The 16042-nt window shown below is 51.0% G+C and overlaps 1 protein-coding gene across 4 annotated transcripts in view; it reads right to left on the bottom strand.

Annotated features, from left to right (window-relative positions):
* The window catches only part of BDKRB2 (bradykinin receptor B2), a 39333-nt gene extending 31936 nt beyond the window's left edge, over positions 1-7397 (bottom strand). The window contains exons 1-2 of one of the 4 annotated variants that reach the window (XM_073011308.1): positions 7238-7396; positions 4532-4641 (exon numbers count right to left, since the gene is read on the bottom strand). The gene's annotated coding sequence lies outside the window, so the exon portion shown is untranslated. Of the gene's footprint in view, positions 1-4531; positions 4642-7237 lie in introns of all 4 variants that reach the window. The other 3 variants (XM_007987761.3, XM_073011307.1, XM_007987759.3) reach the window with 3 other exon arrangements.
* Positions 7398-16042: the final 8645 nt, after the last annotated feature.

Genomic DNA, 16042 nt, shown 5'->3' with positions numbered 1-16042 from the left:
GTTTTGCTTTTTATATATAAACTTTTGCAAAGAGATATGCATCCTCATGGTAACATTTCAGAGTGCAAAATAGAATACAGTGAGGGGTAAGTCTCCCTCCAGGTCTCCTCCCTGCCCGTCGCCCCCAGAGACAGCCAGGCTCACTGGTGTCTCCTGTTGCTTTCCAGACATCTTCTGAGCTTTCAGGAGCAGATGTGCATGTATCCACGTATAAGGACGCCTGCAGAAGCACCCCAAATGCACCGCCGGCTGTGTCCTCACTTCCTTGCATTTAACAATCTGTTGACCCACCTCACTTTTCAATAGTCTCACAGTGTTTCAGAGTAGGACTGCCCTGTAATGCACCAGCCTCCGCAGGGAGTTCCCGGTTTTCATAGGTAGTTTCCAGTTCTACTATTATTTTTAGCTGAAGGAGCGAAGGATCCCGGAGACCACATCCCTTGCCCTATGTCGCACAGCAGGGGAGGAGCGGAGAGGGATTCAGTCCCTGTGCCTGGCTTCCGAAAGAGGAGGAGCGGGGACAGGAGGGAGAAGGGAAGTGGGTGGAGAGAGGAATCATCTTCACAGAGTCCATCTCCCTAATGTGCTCAAGCTACAGTTCATTTGAGGAGTCCCCCCAGTGTTCACTATTTTTGGCTGTCACAAATGATCAGCACCAGACCCCTCATCTGCAGGCCCTAGCCCGTGTGAGAGCACACCTGTATCAGGTGTGCAGGCCCTCTTCTGCCTCCCCTGCCCTGTTCTTGTGTTCTAGCCATTGCTGTCTGAATCTTTCTGTTCAAAGAAGACCCAAGAGGTCCCTTCTCTCACCTCTCACTTCGCTAACTGGCCAGTGGGCTCCAGAGTTGGGGGGATGTTCCCCAGGTGCAGTTGTGCATGCATAAGGTACAATCTCCGAGGCTCCGGGAGAACCCCAGAGAGCCTCCCTCTGTGGTCAGGGAGTGACCCCTGCACTCTCAGAGCACAGCAGGTGCCAAGCATGAGCCTGGATGCTAGGGGCTGAGGGAGAGGCCCAGTCTTTTCCCTTAAGGGGCTTCCTGTTTGGTGGAGGAGGCAGGGCACGGCCTGATGCTTCCAGAAATGTTTGGACCCAAATCTACCTTGAAGGGAGCTAGCTGTGAGCTGTGGGCATTTCACAATCTGTCCATTTACATTTTTGTGGAGATGTTCAATTTGCTAATAACTTAGAGCGGGGAAGGTTTCTGTCCTTTCCTGAGGCAGCTGGCACACGAGCACAGGTGCCAGAGAGTGAGGAACAGGTGTGGGGACCCCAAGTCTCTTGGCTGGTGGGACTTGGATGAAGGGCCCGAGGAGAGTGGCTTTTGGGTGCAGGACAGATCATTCGGTAAGGTAGCTTGTTTCAAAGTGTGGCCCATCTGTTTTGAGATCCCCAGAGATATTAGCAAGTCCTTGGGTACTGTAACAGAAATCTTGGGACCCCCAAACTCTTTATGCCAAAGGGAAAATTAAGCCTGGAGACTGAGTCAAGCAATATTGTCATCCTTCTTCCTAATGACAGCTGTAATCTCACAACTAGATAATGTGAGACATTATCTCACAATTAGACATTAGCCAGACCCCCACAGAACAGAAAAGGCCTCGGATATCTCCCCATGACTACTCCCACAAATTGTTCCTTGCTGGGTGAAACCTTTCAGGATGTGCATCTTACTACAAAACAAGGACACATCAATTGTAACTTGAGGTCCGCAATCCAAGCCTAGCTCCTCACACTCAAATCTGTTAGATTCACACTGATGGTGCTGATCTCCCCAGGTACAGCACCAGAACAAGGCAAGGGCAAGATGACATCAGTCCTCCTCCTGCCTAACCTCCTCTTCTACATGCTTTCTCCACTTCAAGGACATGTGTAAATACTGCGAAAGAAAAATAAAATTAAAATCCCGGGACCCCAAACTCACTAAGCCAAAGGGAAAAGTCCAGCTGGGAGCTGGGTCATGCAACCTGCCTCCCGTTTTGTTTCTAAATGGATAAGACTTCCCTCCCTCTCATTTTGCTCACAGGGAAATTCCTTGTGGGCCCCAAGATCTTTACCTTCAAGCAGCCGTGTTGTATTTCACCCTCATGATGTAAATTAACAGCTTAGTTTCACAGGTATGGGACAAAGGATAGAACCAAAAGTCATCCCTCTGCTCACCTGAGGCGAATGCATATCTGACAGCTTCCTATACGCTATGGTTATAATTATGATTATGATTATGATTATTTGAGATAGAGTCTTGCTCTCTCGCCCAGGCTGGAGTGCAGCGGTGCGATCTCAGCTCCCTGCAACCTCTGCCTCCTGGGTTCAAATGCTTCTCCTGCCTCAGCTTCTCATGCCTGGCTAATTTTTGTATTTTTAGTAGAGACAGGGTTTCACCATGTTGGACAGGCTGGTCTTGAATTCTTGACCTCAGGTGATCCACCCACCTTGGCCTCCTAAACTACTGGGATTACAGGCATGAGCTACGGTGCCCAGCCCTATGATTATTATATAAAAATGCAGATTGACTGAGCACCAGGTGAATGCTGAATTGATGATCCCTCCACCTGCTTCTTTCACTTGAAAAATGTGCATTCAGTGAAGTGAATGAAAAGGCTCAAAGGGGTGCTACTGCTTGCTTCTTTATGCTACCTTTCCCCCCTTTTTCCTCCCTCTTTCCTCTACCGCCTACTCTTTTCCCTTTAAATAGTGAAGCCCCTTCTTTGAAAGAATCATGGGCCAGAGATGTTTCCTGTGATTTTGTGTCCCTCTTTCCTGGGTGCATCCTTAACCTTGGCAAAATAAACTTCAAAAATAATTGAGACCTGCCTCAGTCAGTTTCTCTTTGATTTACAATACTAAGCCTGAGGGAAACCTCTTCGGAGAGCATAGGCCACACATATTTTCTGTGGTTTGTGTTTTTCCCAGGTGCACCCTCAAACTCTCGATAAACGTCAATTGAAGCTTATCAACTCAATAAACCGCGATTGACTGAGACTTGCCAGAGTCTGTCATTTCGGTGAATAGTACCCAGACCTCAAATCACAGTCCCCAGAGCAGGGCCCTGGCACCTGCGTGGGTGACCAGCCTGCAGGTGATTCTAATGTACAATAAAACTTAGTCTTTCTCCAGCAGACCACCCCGCCACTGGAGTGTGACCCCTTAGGAAACCCGCAGGGAAGAGGAGAAGCAACCTCATGACCATGATAGCAACTACGGAAGCAACAGGGCTGTGCTGGAGCCTGGCACTGTGCAGGTCACAACACCCCACGGACGTCCCCGCAGACACTGCTCATTTCCAGATGTCGCTCAGCTGGGCCACTTCTCTGTGCCCCCTGCTCCCTCCACTGCCCTTCACCGGTGGCACAGATCAGAGAGGGTCAGAGGGGTTGGCAGTGAATGGGATGGGACAGGCCGCAGTAAATCTAAAGTTTGAGCCCTGAAGAGAAGCATGAGAAGGACTCTTGCTGTCAGTGCCCGCAGGCTCACTGCCTGGACACGGGAGCGTGTGCGTGTCAGAGAGGGCTTTTTTCTGGACACCCTCGAGCGGCTGTGGCCTTACTGCAAGGCAAATGCAATCTCTGTGACCGTCCCAGACCCTCACTCCTGCCTCTGTAGACCGTCCGTCTGGTACCTGAGCTCCTGCAGTGTGCCTGACACCCGCTTTCACTACATCAGCACAATCAGAGGTCAGCCTCCCAGTGGTCCTCAAAAACAGGAATGACGATCCCCATTGTACAGGAGAAGAAACTGAGGCTCAGAAAACTTTCCTAGTAGGTAAGTGACAGGGTTGGAATTCAAATCCAGAGCGGTGTTTGTTCCACCCTGCTTTATGCTGTGATGACTTTTTTGGAATGTATGGGAGGGGGGGTACACATTTCTAGCCTCCAGAATCCTCCAGAGCCATCAGTGATGAAAGAGTCAAAGAAATACTTCACGCCTTAGGTTTGTTCTAGAAAGAAACCCTGGAGTGGGTGCTTTGGGGAAGCAGAGCCTTGGGTCCCCAGGAAAACCAGAGGAACTCAGAGGAGGAATGGAGGATTTAACACTCTTCATGGAGGGCAGATTCAGTAGCTGTGGATATTTAGCTCAGAGAGAAGCAATAGGACTAGAATGGTATAAACCCCAAGGAAATGAAAGTGGGCCCATTGCTCAGTGGGTGATAGTTGGAGGAAGAGCTTTTAAATAGTAGAACTCTCCTGAGATGGAATGGGCTGCCTTGCAAAGTAGTGAGCTCCCCATTCTTGGAGGCATGCACACTAAGATGGATAGTCACGGGGCAGGGGATTCCGGGACCGAGTGGATGTCAGAAGTGATGCATTTGGGGCCTTAAGTCTTGGCAGGTCTGATTGTTTGCCTCATGACCCTGAGGTACTGTAATTGTCCTAAGTGCCTTCTGAATCCTCAAAGCAACATGCAGACCTGCTCTGTGTGGCTTTTTCTTTTTTTAAGAGCAGTTTTAGATTCACAGCAAAATTGAGCAGAAAGTACGGAGACTTACCGTATATCCCCTGCACCCACACATGCATAGCCTCCCCCGTTACTCACATCCCCTACAAGAGCAGTCAATTTGTTGTAATTGATGAACCTGCATTGACACATCATCATCACCCAAAGTCCATAGTTTTCATCAGGGTTCGCTCTTGGTGATGGACATTCTGTGGGTTTGGACAAATGCATAATGACATGTATCTACCATTATAGTATCATACAAAAGTTTCACTGCCCTAAAAGTCCTTTGTTTTCTCCTCTGGTTCTCTCCTCCCTCCCTCTAATTCCTGGCAACCATTGATTTTTTTATCTTTTACTGTCTTCATAGTTTTGCCTTTTTCCAGAATGTCACATATAGTTGACATTATACAGCATATGCCTTTTCAGAGTGGCTTCGTTCACTTAGTGATAGGTTCTGTGTGCTTTTTTATGGCCTGCTATATGAGCAATATTTATTTATTCATTTAACCATTCAGCATTTCAGCAGACACTGATCCATGTTGGGCTAGGCATCATTTTGAGTGCAGAAGAGGCAGCTTGAGAGGACAGACGAGGCCCCTGCTTTCATTCTGAAAACCAGAGTCTCCTGGTGCTATGATCTGAATGCCTGTGTCCCTCCAAAATTCACCTGTTGAGACTTAATCCCCAAGGTGGTGATATTAAGAGGTGAGGCTTCTGGGGGGTCATCAGATCATGAGGTCCCCCTCCTCGTGAATGGAACTGGTGCTGTTTAAAAGAGGCCTGGGAGAGCGTGTTCACCCTTCTACCGTATGAGGATGCATAGAAGACGCCAGCTATGAGGACTAGGTCCTCACCAGACACCCAATCTGCCAGTACCTTGATCTCGGGCTCCCCAGCCTCCAGCACTGTGAGCAGTAAATGTCTGTTTTTCAATAAATTACCCTGTCTAAAGTATTTCTTATAGCAGCACAAATAGGCTACGACATCGGGCAAGTCTGCAGGGCTCCCCCCGCTCTGCCCAGGTGGGCCCCTCCCTGACCGCAAGCAGCACAGGTGAGGGGGCTGCCCTAATGTTACCCCTGGAGCCTTCGAACTTGTTACTGAGTCAGTCACTGTATTAGCAGAGACCACGTGGCGCAGTTATTAGGCTGGTGCAAAAGTCATTGCGATTTTTGGCGTTACTTCCAATGGCAAGAACCGCAATGACTTTTGCACCAACCTAATAGTTCCATGTTGGATCCCACTGGCGGGCAACGACCACATTCAAAGTCCTCAGACCCACTGTGCAGGCCCAGCCATGGGAACCTCTTCCTGTTTGCAAGGGAGGGAATCCCAAAGAGACTGAACCCCAAAGAGGTTGAGGGATTTCCCGGGACACTGAGTGGAGGGCTGCCTGAGGTCGTGTCCCCGCTCTGAGACTCAGTTTCCTCTGTGCAGAGAGAGGCTTGGAGTGCAGGGTTGCAGGGAGAGCTGGGATGAGGCCTGGGCTCCTGCCTGTGGGGACAGCACACACGCTTCCTCTTTTTCATCCAAAGACGCCTACTCCTGGCTGTCTTTCCCCAGGCAGGGGAAAGAGCAAAAGCTTCCTCCAAGCTTATGGGGCTCACAACCGTGGAATGTTGCTTGCTGCTGCCAGGGCTCGAAGGACACAGCAGAGGTTTTTCTCCAGAGAACCTCGGGCGGGGGATGTTAGCAACGTCCTCTGGGGTCGCTCACCAGTCCCCCTGCCACCTAAGCCCTTCTCCCACTCAGAAATGGAATTAGGGGTGGGGTTGGCTGGGGAGCCCCCGTCACCCCACACCCGTGCCAGAGTTCCCACTTCCTGTAGGCTGGGGAGCCACAGGCGGCCTGTGACTCAGTGAGGCACATTCTGACCTGCCCGGAACAGCAACACCTGCTGTCCACCTCCACCCAGGCTGCGGAAGCGACCTACTCTTCAGCAACTCCATTCACGACTGCCATTTATTTAGCGCCTATGACACCCGTGGTGCTCCACAGGCAAGAGCCTACCTCTATCTTTCCACAAAGAGGAATTACCAGGTCTTCTTTACAGCTAAGGGGCGGCGACAAAATAACTCGCCCAAAAACGTCACTCATAGGGTGAGAGCAGAACTGGAACTCCAGCCTGGGCTGGATGCAAAGCCGATGCTCGGAACCCCTGCACCATCCTGCCCCCCCATTCCGGTCAGCGAGGACCGTGGGAAGAGGGTCGCTAAGCCCTTCTGAGATAGTCACCACCACGTGCCTCCTGGACGCACATCAGCCAGTATTCACTAACCCCTCCCGCCTGCTTCTGATTTAACCCTGCCATCCCCAGGGACCCAGCGAGCAGGCTGCTTTGCAGACAGAGAAACTGAGGCTCAGAGAGGTTGAGTAGCTTGTCCAGGGTCACACAGGGCCAACGAGTGGCACGGCTGTGAGTGAAAAGCCAGGTTCTGGCGCCTCCACCCAGCACCCGTCCCTGCTGCACCACGCCTCGCTGCTTTACTCCAAGGTGTACACCCAAATATGTGAAAATCCAATCACGAAATCCCTCACACACTGGACAAACACAAGCCTGTCTGTCACCTTGATTCAGAGAAGAGAAACCTACAACAGACACACAGGGCGATTCCTCCTGCTGGGAACCCTTCTTCCCATTGCCTGTCAGACCTCCCCTCCGGAAAGAAGGGAGCTTTTCCCAACTCCCCACGACCAGAGGGAAACTTCTCCCCGATGCCTGCCTTCCTTCCCTCTGGGCTGGGACAGCTTGTCCTCCCAGCAAAGGTGAGGCGGCTGGACCAGCCCCTGCCCGGCACCCACCTCCTCCGGAGCAAGCAGCATGGGCACTTCAGTCACTCCCTGGGTACTTCGAGGCAGCCTGATGTCCCCACCGTCTCCGCCCCTCCTCGGAGCCCAGAGGCCAGAGCTGTAGTGGCAGCGGGAACAGCTCATCTTTCAAGGGCTGGGTGGTGATGTCATCAGCCTCCTGGGCACTTCCCCCTCCGCCTCCAGCCGAGCTCTGCTCTACTGCCCAGCCCGAGCCAGGCTGCCTGTGGGGCCAGGGTGGCTGCGGTCACCTTTGCTCTCCGCTCTGCCACCCTCTGAGCCCTGGGGCCCAGCAAGGCTCTTGGAAGATTTCCACGTTTGCGTAGCCCGGCTCCCCACTGGAGTTGTGGTATGGCAAAAGCGTCCCTCCCAGCTGACCACAAAGTGGCCTGTGGAGCCCCATGTGAATAAATTCGCCTCACGTAACGTTTATTTCTTATCACTGTTTATTTTCCTAAGGTGGTTGTTTTGTGTCTGAGTTTTGGATGTAAACAGTGGGCGTTTACTCGGAAGGTGTAAACAGAGGGTGGCCAGGAGGGCAGGGGGAGTCCTGGGATTTCTTTGTGCAGCTCCCAAGGGCGACAGTGGCAGAAGCTGTCCTGTTTCCTGGGGATGGGTGTTCGCGCTCCCCTGAGACATGCGGCCCTTTCTTTGGAGATATATGGCGGTGGTTCCTTCCATGTCAATGCTCAGATTGGCTTTCTCGGTTTTGCTCAAAGACTTACTAACACTCTGTAGCACTTTACACTCCCAGGGCTGAGACAGTAGGAGCTGGAAAGGGCAGGGACTTTCAGAAACATTTTTTTTTTGAAGCCATAAAACCTTTCCTTCAGAAGAGAACAGATAAGAATGGGCCCAGTGGATCTGGGGAAGAGAAAGGAGGGCCAGAGGATGCCCCTCGAGCCCATCCGATCCAGCCTGATCCCATCATCATGGAGACAGGGAAACAGAGTCTCAGATAAGTTTATGGGTGGCCTGGGCACTAGCTCTGTCTTGGCTGTGAACTGGCTGTAGGCCCTTGAGTGAAGAAGGGCCTCCCTGGCTTGGCTGTGTGGTTGACTGGTCTGTGCACATGACTGTTCAACCACATCGGGGCTCCTTAATCTGGAGTTTCCTGACTTCCCAGCTGGGGACAGAGGTCTGTGAATAGGCTGCCCAGAGTCCACCGGCCCTCTGAAAACGTGTGTCTGTGCTTTATCCCCTATGGAGCCTCATCTATAGCTTTCACTAAAATATTGAAGAGCTGTGAGATCCACAACATATTGAGACCTGCATGAACATCTAGAGACCCTCTGAAGTCTCTTCCAACTTAGATATTGTAGAGCTCTGCATCTATGAGTTGAAAATCCTCAAGGATCTGAATCCAGTGTTGACGCTTCTGTAAATATCATTGACAGAGAAATCTCCAGAAGACATCTGTCCATCTACACACGTCTCCATCCATCTCCGTCATATAGTTTTTTCAAAAGTCTACTTTAACCCAATTTTGAGGTCCTGGCTGGAGGCCAGACAGTTAGTGAGCAGCTGATTAAGTTCACATTCTGGCCCTTTCTCTTACCAGGTTCTCACACTCTGGGCCACTAGGCACCTGCCCTGATTGCCTTGGAGCCAAGTACCAAATAATAATGGACAGCTCCTATCATCTGGAACTCACAAAATTATTCAAATCAGCCAATCCATAGGCAGCCAAAGAAACCACCTTAACATCGCCCCATGTGTCACACACAGCTGCCACCTATAGCTCCAGCTTGCTGGGACCCCCTGTCCCCAGCTGCACATCTTGTGCGGCCCAGCCTGACAGCATCTCATTTGGAGCTGTAAGAAACAAAAGTCCTACCTTTCATTTCTCTGAGTATCACTGTGCTGTGTCATGCCATCAAAATAATCTTTTAATCTTGTAAAATAATTACACAGTCTTCCATTCATCTACACTGGCATCTACCCACACATCCGCCCACCTGCCTATCCACCTATGCATCCATTCATTCACTTATTCTCCTGTCTGTCTGTCCATCCATCTGTCTATCCATCGATCCATCGATCCATCCATCCATCCATCCATCCATCCATCCATCCATCCATCCATCCATCTGTCCATCCGTCCATTGGTCCATCCCTCCTTCCCTCCCTCCCTCTATCCACCCACACACTCATTTATCGGATACCCACATAACCAGGCAGTACATTGTCAAGTAGAAGTGAATGAATCAGACATCCCCATGCCTCAGAGGAGTTTACCCTGAGGCCAGTCCCCTGCCTATGGGCAGAGCCAGGATGAGGATTTCAAAGTGCTCCTTGAGGACTCAGTAGCACCCAGTTTATGTCTGGAATGGCACACTTTTGTACTGCATTTTTGCTATGAGAAGGTTTGCCTCAACGCTCCTGCAAAGTCCCTGCAGCGGCAACCTTATTACACTCCTCACCACTCAGTCTGCTTAGCTGGGGTCTGCAGGAGGTGGCTCAGCCCTGTAAAGGCTCCATGTTCGAGTCAGCCAAACTGCATTCAGCAAGGACCACAGGAGGGATCCAGTTATTTTGGCAAAACCCTGCACCACTTAGCAGGGCTCCTTTACATGGCACGGTAAGAAGCTGTTCCTCCTGCTCCCTCCTCCCAGGCCACTGCAGCCTCCCCAGCCATGGCCAGCCCTCTGTACTTCAGTCCCACAGATTCCCCTTATGCTCCTGAGTGGGCCAGGATTGCACTTGACCCAGGGCCTTTGATGTGACCATCTCTGCCTGAAATGCCTTTTCTCGCCCTAGCTTGAATGCCTGCTCTTCTCTTGGGAGGCTGCGTGGGGGTCTTTCCTGAAGCCCCTGGTCCTGTCCGCACCTCTTGCCTGCCTGTTTTCTAACACACCCTGGAATTTCTCTTGGTGGACTGAGAACACCGCGAGGCAAGGACTCCGTCTTACTTGTTGCTATTTATGGCCCGGCACACAGGAGGCACCCTCCGCAAGGACCACAAGCAGTCTATGGGGAAAAGTACCCAGATCCAACCTTACTGGGATGAAGGAAAGGCCGCGCCAAACAGAAGAGCATAAAAGCGGGCTGTAGACATGTATGTATATGTTTGTTTATGAATGTCCACCCTCCACCCCGATGTTCCCGAACATTCTCTCCACATGTCTGTGTGTGAGGCACAGGTGCTCCCGGGAAGGCCATTATTCTATTCGTCGGCCTCCAGGAGTGGGCTGTGCTTTTGTCCAGAACGCACCAGTGCTGACCAGAAAGCCACTCCCAGGTCCTCTGTGGATCAGCAGCTGCCCCGCAAAAGGCTGACCAGTTACACACACGTCAGACAGACCAGCAGGGAAACGGGAAAGCAGGGTCAGAGGATAAGCGCTGATTTGGGTTCATGGCCAAACCCATGCAGAGCCTGTAGTTCAGCGCTAACGCTCACACCTAAGAACCCTACAGAGCCTCTGCGTCCCCAAAGCGCCTCCCAGCCCGTGTGCCCGTGAATGCCGCCTCTGCCTCTGGCATCCCTTCCTAGAGGCCTCCTGCACGGCCTGTGGGGGCGCGGTCCTCTGGCACAGGCATGAGCCCCCCAGCCCTAGCCCCGCATGGCGACTCGCTGCCAAGTGATCTCCGTAGCAGGCCCTACATAAGCACACGACCCTTCACAACAGCCCGATGATATGGTTACCAGTCAGTATCCCCATTTTACAGATGGAGAATCAGAGGCTGAGAGAAGTTACTTAACTTGGCCTAAATCCTGCAGGCTGGAAACAGCAGAGCCAAGAGCTGAGCCCAAGTCTGACTCCATCTGCATGTCTTCCCTTCCCCCAGATGAAAATGCAGCGTTTTAAAAAAGCTGATCATGGCCTGGTGCCGTGGCTTACGCCTGTAATCCCAGCACTTTGGGAGGCCAAGGCAGGCGGATCATCTGAGGTCAGGAGTTCAAGACCAGCCTGGCCAACATGGCAAAACCCTGTCTCTACTAAAAAATACAAAAATGAGCCAGTTGTGGTGGCACACATCTGTAATGCCAGTTACTCGGGAGGCTGAGGCAGGAGAATCACTTGATCCTGGGAGACGGAGGTTGCAGTGAGCCAAGATTACACCACTACACTCCAGCCTGGGCAACAGAGTGAGACTCTGTCTCAAAAAAAAAAAAAAAGGCTGATCACATACATAATATGGTTGTGTTGTTTCTCTACTGTTTGAACTTAATGTGTATGATAAAAAGTGAAAATCAACTGAAAAGTCTACAGTTTGGAGATGATTAAGAATTTGATGCCAGCTGGGCGTGGTGGCTCATGCCTGTAATCCTAGCACTTTGGGAAGCTGAGGCAGGTGGATCACTTGAGGTCAGGGGTTTGAGACCAGCCTGGCCAACATGGTGAAACCCCATCTCTTAATAGATACAAAAATTAGCCAGGTGTGGTGGCAGGAGCCTGTAATCCCAGCTACTTGGGAGGCTGAGGCAGAAGAATAGCTTGAACCCAGGAGGTGGAGGTTGCAGTGAGCCGAGATGGCGCCACCACACTCCAGCCTGGGCGACAGAGCGACACTGTGTCTCAAATTAAAAAAAAAAAAAAAAAAGAATTTGATGCCATGTTTCTGTGTGTTTACATATATTCATTATATAGTGTTATATATGTCTGTACTTCAAAATACCCCACTTTACATGAACAGGATCATATTACACATGCTGTTGTTGTAAGCGGAATTTCCCCCTTTCCTATTGCTCTGTTTCTTCTTGCACTGCTCCACCTCCAGCCACCATCCTTTCCTGAGCACTCACAAAAACGTATGACAGCCAGGCCAACTACAGAATTTGTGGGACTCCGTACAAAGTGAAAAAGGGGCCCGTTCCTCAAAAAGCGGGAAAGCAGTGTTGGTAAAGGTATTAAGTCATAAGGCTTTTTCCTTTCTTCTGTGGTCTGTCTTTTGTCTTGTCATGGCAAGTGTTCTTTTTTGCTGTTTTGTGTTTGTTTTGTGAGACCAAGTCTCACTCCGTTGCCTCCCAGGCTGGAGTGCAGTGGTGTGCTGTCATCTTGGCTCACGGTAACCTCCGCCTCCCGGGTTCAAGCGATTCTCTTGCCTCAGCCTCTAGAGTAGCTGGGATTACAAGTGTGTGCCACCATGCCCGGCCAATTTTTGTATTTTTGGTAGAGATGAGGTTTCACCATGTTGGCCAGGCTGGTCTCAAACTCCTGACCTCAAGTGATCTCCCCGCCTCAGCCTCCCAAAGTGCTGGGATTACAGGAGTGAGCCACCTGCTCCCGGCCTGTCATGGCGTATTTGAAATTTGCTATTTAATGTTGTTTCAACTATAGAAAAATTAAAATGTTAAATTATTAGCATGCATTTACCATTCACCTTGATATCACTCAAGGCCAGTTACAAACACAAAAACCAGTACATTTAGCTCTTATTTAAAACTACCAGGATTGTGCAGTTTCTGTTTCACAGCTTGCAGGCGCACGTGTATTTTGTTTTTACCAGGACAGCAGAAACAGTGTAGAAAACAAGCTCATCTGTTTTCCTTTCACTTCTTGGTATGTGCATGTTTCATCAGCACTCTCTACCTTCCTCTTACAGGGAGTGGGGGGACTGAAAGGAGCAGGAACTCGGGGGCCCTGCCCTCCCCTTTCCTCCTAAGCACCATTTTCGGTGGGTGTGGTTAGCCAATGTAGGGAAACAACACCAGCAAGGAAGGATGTGACGGGGTCTCTTGCCTTGGTGTCTGTTAGGACGCCGCTGTCTTCTTTCTGCCTTTGAAGCAAGTCCCAGTTTGAATGGAAAGCGTGGCCGCTGGGTGGAACATCTTGGACTCACTTTGAGCGTCTCTGAACCGGGCAGCACCGCTCCCAGCACAGAGACCTGGGACAAATTCTCTGGGGAAATGAGCCCGACCTTACCCTCCACCTCCAGAGGTTGCCGGGCAAACAAGGGAGAGAGGAAATGCCTAGTTCCTCCCCCAGGGCTTGGCAGGGACTTCCCCAACTCACGGACTTTTCTCCATTCGAATACTTAAGAAATTGAAGTGGGTAGATTTAACCTGCTATTATCCTTTCTCCTGAAAGCTGGTGTCTTATAAATAGAGGTCCTTAGTGTTAAGGAAATATGCAAAGTCCTCTGAAGGGTTTATGAAATGCGTTTGGAAAAAATAAGTGCTTAAAGCAAACAAAGTCCTGGCTATTCCTGGTGCAAAAACCTTCAGAAGTGAGAAGGAGACGGGCCTGAGGTGGAGGGCAAGGTGAAGAAAAGAGGCCAGTCCTTCCTCCGTCCGTCTTTCCCTCTGCTGCCCTGGGAGGTGACGGTGGGTCCTGGGCTGATGGGGATGGCAGATAATCGATCATCCCCAGGTTTGGCGGGAAGTAGCCCTCAGCCTGGCAGTCGGCCTGGCCACGCTTCCTAATTCTGTCCTTGGCAGTGGGGCTGTCGTCTGCAGGTCTGGAGAGGCAGTTACTCACTTCCTGGTGCTGGGACATCCGCCTGGGGGATTCTGAGGCAGGGGCAGTGGGGGCCGGCTCCTCCCCTCGCCTCCTGGAATTCCTCAGGCCTCTCTTCTCCTGGAACTGACAGCTGAGCCAGAGTCCCAGGGTGCCCGCTCGGCCTGCCCATAGCATTGCTCTCCCCACCCCTATCTGCCTTCCATATCCCAAGTTCAGGTTCCATCCTAATGGCCACCAGAGGTGGCACTAGGGGCCCCGCCTCTGGGGAGACACAGGAGTGGGGGTTGGCACCTGGCAGGAGCCCTGCATGATCTAGCCATGTCCACCTGGCCCGCCTGTCTACCAGTTGGCTCCTTCACCTGACCAGGCCTCCAGTCCCCTGGGGCCCTGTTCTTGGCTCACACTGTGCTTGGCGTGTGCTGTTCCTCCCCTGGACTTCCTTCCTTGCAGCGCTGCAGACCCAGTCCCGTTGCTCTCCAGACCCGCATGATGTGCCTGCTCCCGAAGCCCGCGTTCCCTCTGAGTCGCTTCATCACAGCCTCTTACTGTCTGTCTGTGCCTTCCCAAGTGCCCCATGATTTATCCTCCTTCAAGGCCTTGGGCCAGGGTCCTCCTGTCCTCTGATCACTTGTCACCAGGCTGGGTCTAACCCCCCTGTCCACCCATGCCCTTTATAACACAGAGATAGCATCTGCTGTACGGGTTGTGGAAATTAGATGAGATGATTGCTACAAGGCAAGAAGCAGAGCGGCAGGCCTGGGGGAAGGACTGCACGAGACAGCCACAGACCTTCACAGACACCTTCAAACCCAGCACCACCACTCACAACCCACACAAGCCTGGGCAGGAGCCCCAGGCTCCTCAACAGTAGAATGGAAGTATTCACATGAATAGGTCCATCACAGGGCTACTGGGATGGCCAGGTGGGAATCTGCATAAAGCCCAATCCTCACTGGATTACTCTTCTCTTCTTGGCAGTGGCCAAAAGCACTCCTTTTCCTCTCTTTTGAAAAAATCAAGGTGAAACTCACATAACATAAAATTACCCATTTTGAAGTGTGTAATTCAGTGGCGTTTAGTACATTCGCAATATTGTACAACTCTCACTTCTATCCAGTTCCAAAACATTTCACCACCCCCAAAGAGGACCACATTACTCACCAAGCAGTTGCTCCCATAATCCCCTCCCTGCCCAGCCCCTGGCCATCACCAGCTGACTTTCTGTTTCTATGGATTTGCCTATTCTGGACATTTCATATAAATGAAATCTTAGAATATGTGAACTTTTGTGTCTGACTTCTTTCTCTTAGCAAAACGCTTTTGAGGCTCATCCGTGACATGGTTTGGATATTTGACCCCTTCCAATCTCATGTTGAAATGTGACCTCCGGTGTTGGAGGTGGGCTGAGGGGTTGATGACTGGGTCATGGGGGCGGATCCCTCAGGAATGGCTTGGTGCTGTCCTCACAGTAATGAGTTCCCACTTGATGAGCTCCCTCAAGAGCCGGTGATTTAAAAGATCCTGGCAACTCCTCCCTCTCTCTCTTGCTTCCTCTCTTGCCACATGACAGGCCACCTTCCAGTTGCCTTCCGCCACGATCATAAGCTTCCTGAGCCCTCACCAGAAGCAGATGCCAGCACTGTGCTTCCTGTACAGTCTGCAGAACTGTGAGCCAAACAACCTCTTTTCTTTACAAGTTACCCCGTGTCAGGTCTTTCTTTCTCTCTCTCTTTCTTTCTTTCTTTCTTTCTTTCTTTCTTTCTTTCTTTCTTTCTTTCTTTCTTTCTTTCTTTCTTCCTTCCTTCCTTCCTTCCTTCCTTCCTTCCTTCCTTCCTTCCTTCCTTCCTTCCTTCCCTCCCTCCCTCCCTCCCTCCCTCCCTCCCTCCCTCCCTCCCTCCTTCTTTCTTTCTTTCTTTCTTTCTTTCTTTCTTTCTTTCTTTCTTTCTTTCTTTCTTTCTTTCTCTCTCTCTCTCTCTCTTTCTTTCTTTCTGTCTCTCTCTCTCTCTCTCTCTTTCCCAGTTTGGATTGCAGTGGTGCGACCTCAGCTCACTGCAACCTCTGCCTCCCAGGTATAAGCAATTCTCCTGCCTCAGCCTCCTGAGTAGCTGGGACTAGAGGTGCATGCCACCACACTCAGCTAACTTTTTTGTATTTTAGTAGAGATGGGGTTTCCTTGTGTTGGCTAGGCTGGTCTTGAACTCCTGAGCTCAGGCAATCCACCGGCCCTGGCCTCCCAAAGTCCTAGGATTACAGGCATGAGCCACCGTGCCTGGCCAGGTATTTATATGCAAACAGACTAACACAATCCATGTTGCACCTTGTGTCAGTACTTTATTCCTCTCTAAGGCTGTGTAAATATACCATGTTTTGTTTATCAATTCACTAGCTGATGAAC

The sequence above is a fragment of the Chlorocebus sabaeus genome, chromosome 24 (assembly GCF_047675955.1).
Source record: "Chlorocebus sabaeus isolate Y175 chromosome 24, mChlSab1.0.hap1, whole genome shotgun sequence".
In the NCBI taxonomy this organism is placed as follows: Eukaryota; Metazoa; Chordata; class Mammalia; order Primates; family Cercopithecidae; genus Chlorocebus; species Chlorocebus sabaeus.
This window is presented reverse-complemented; position numbering and strand designations above follow the sequence as displayed.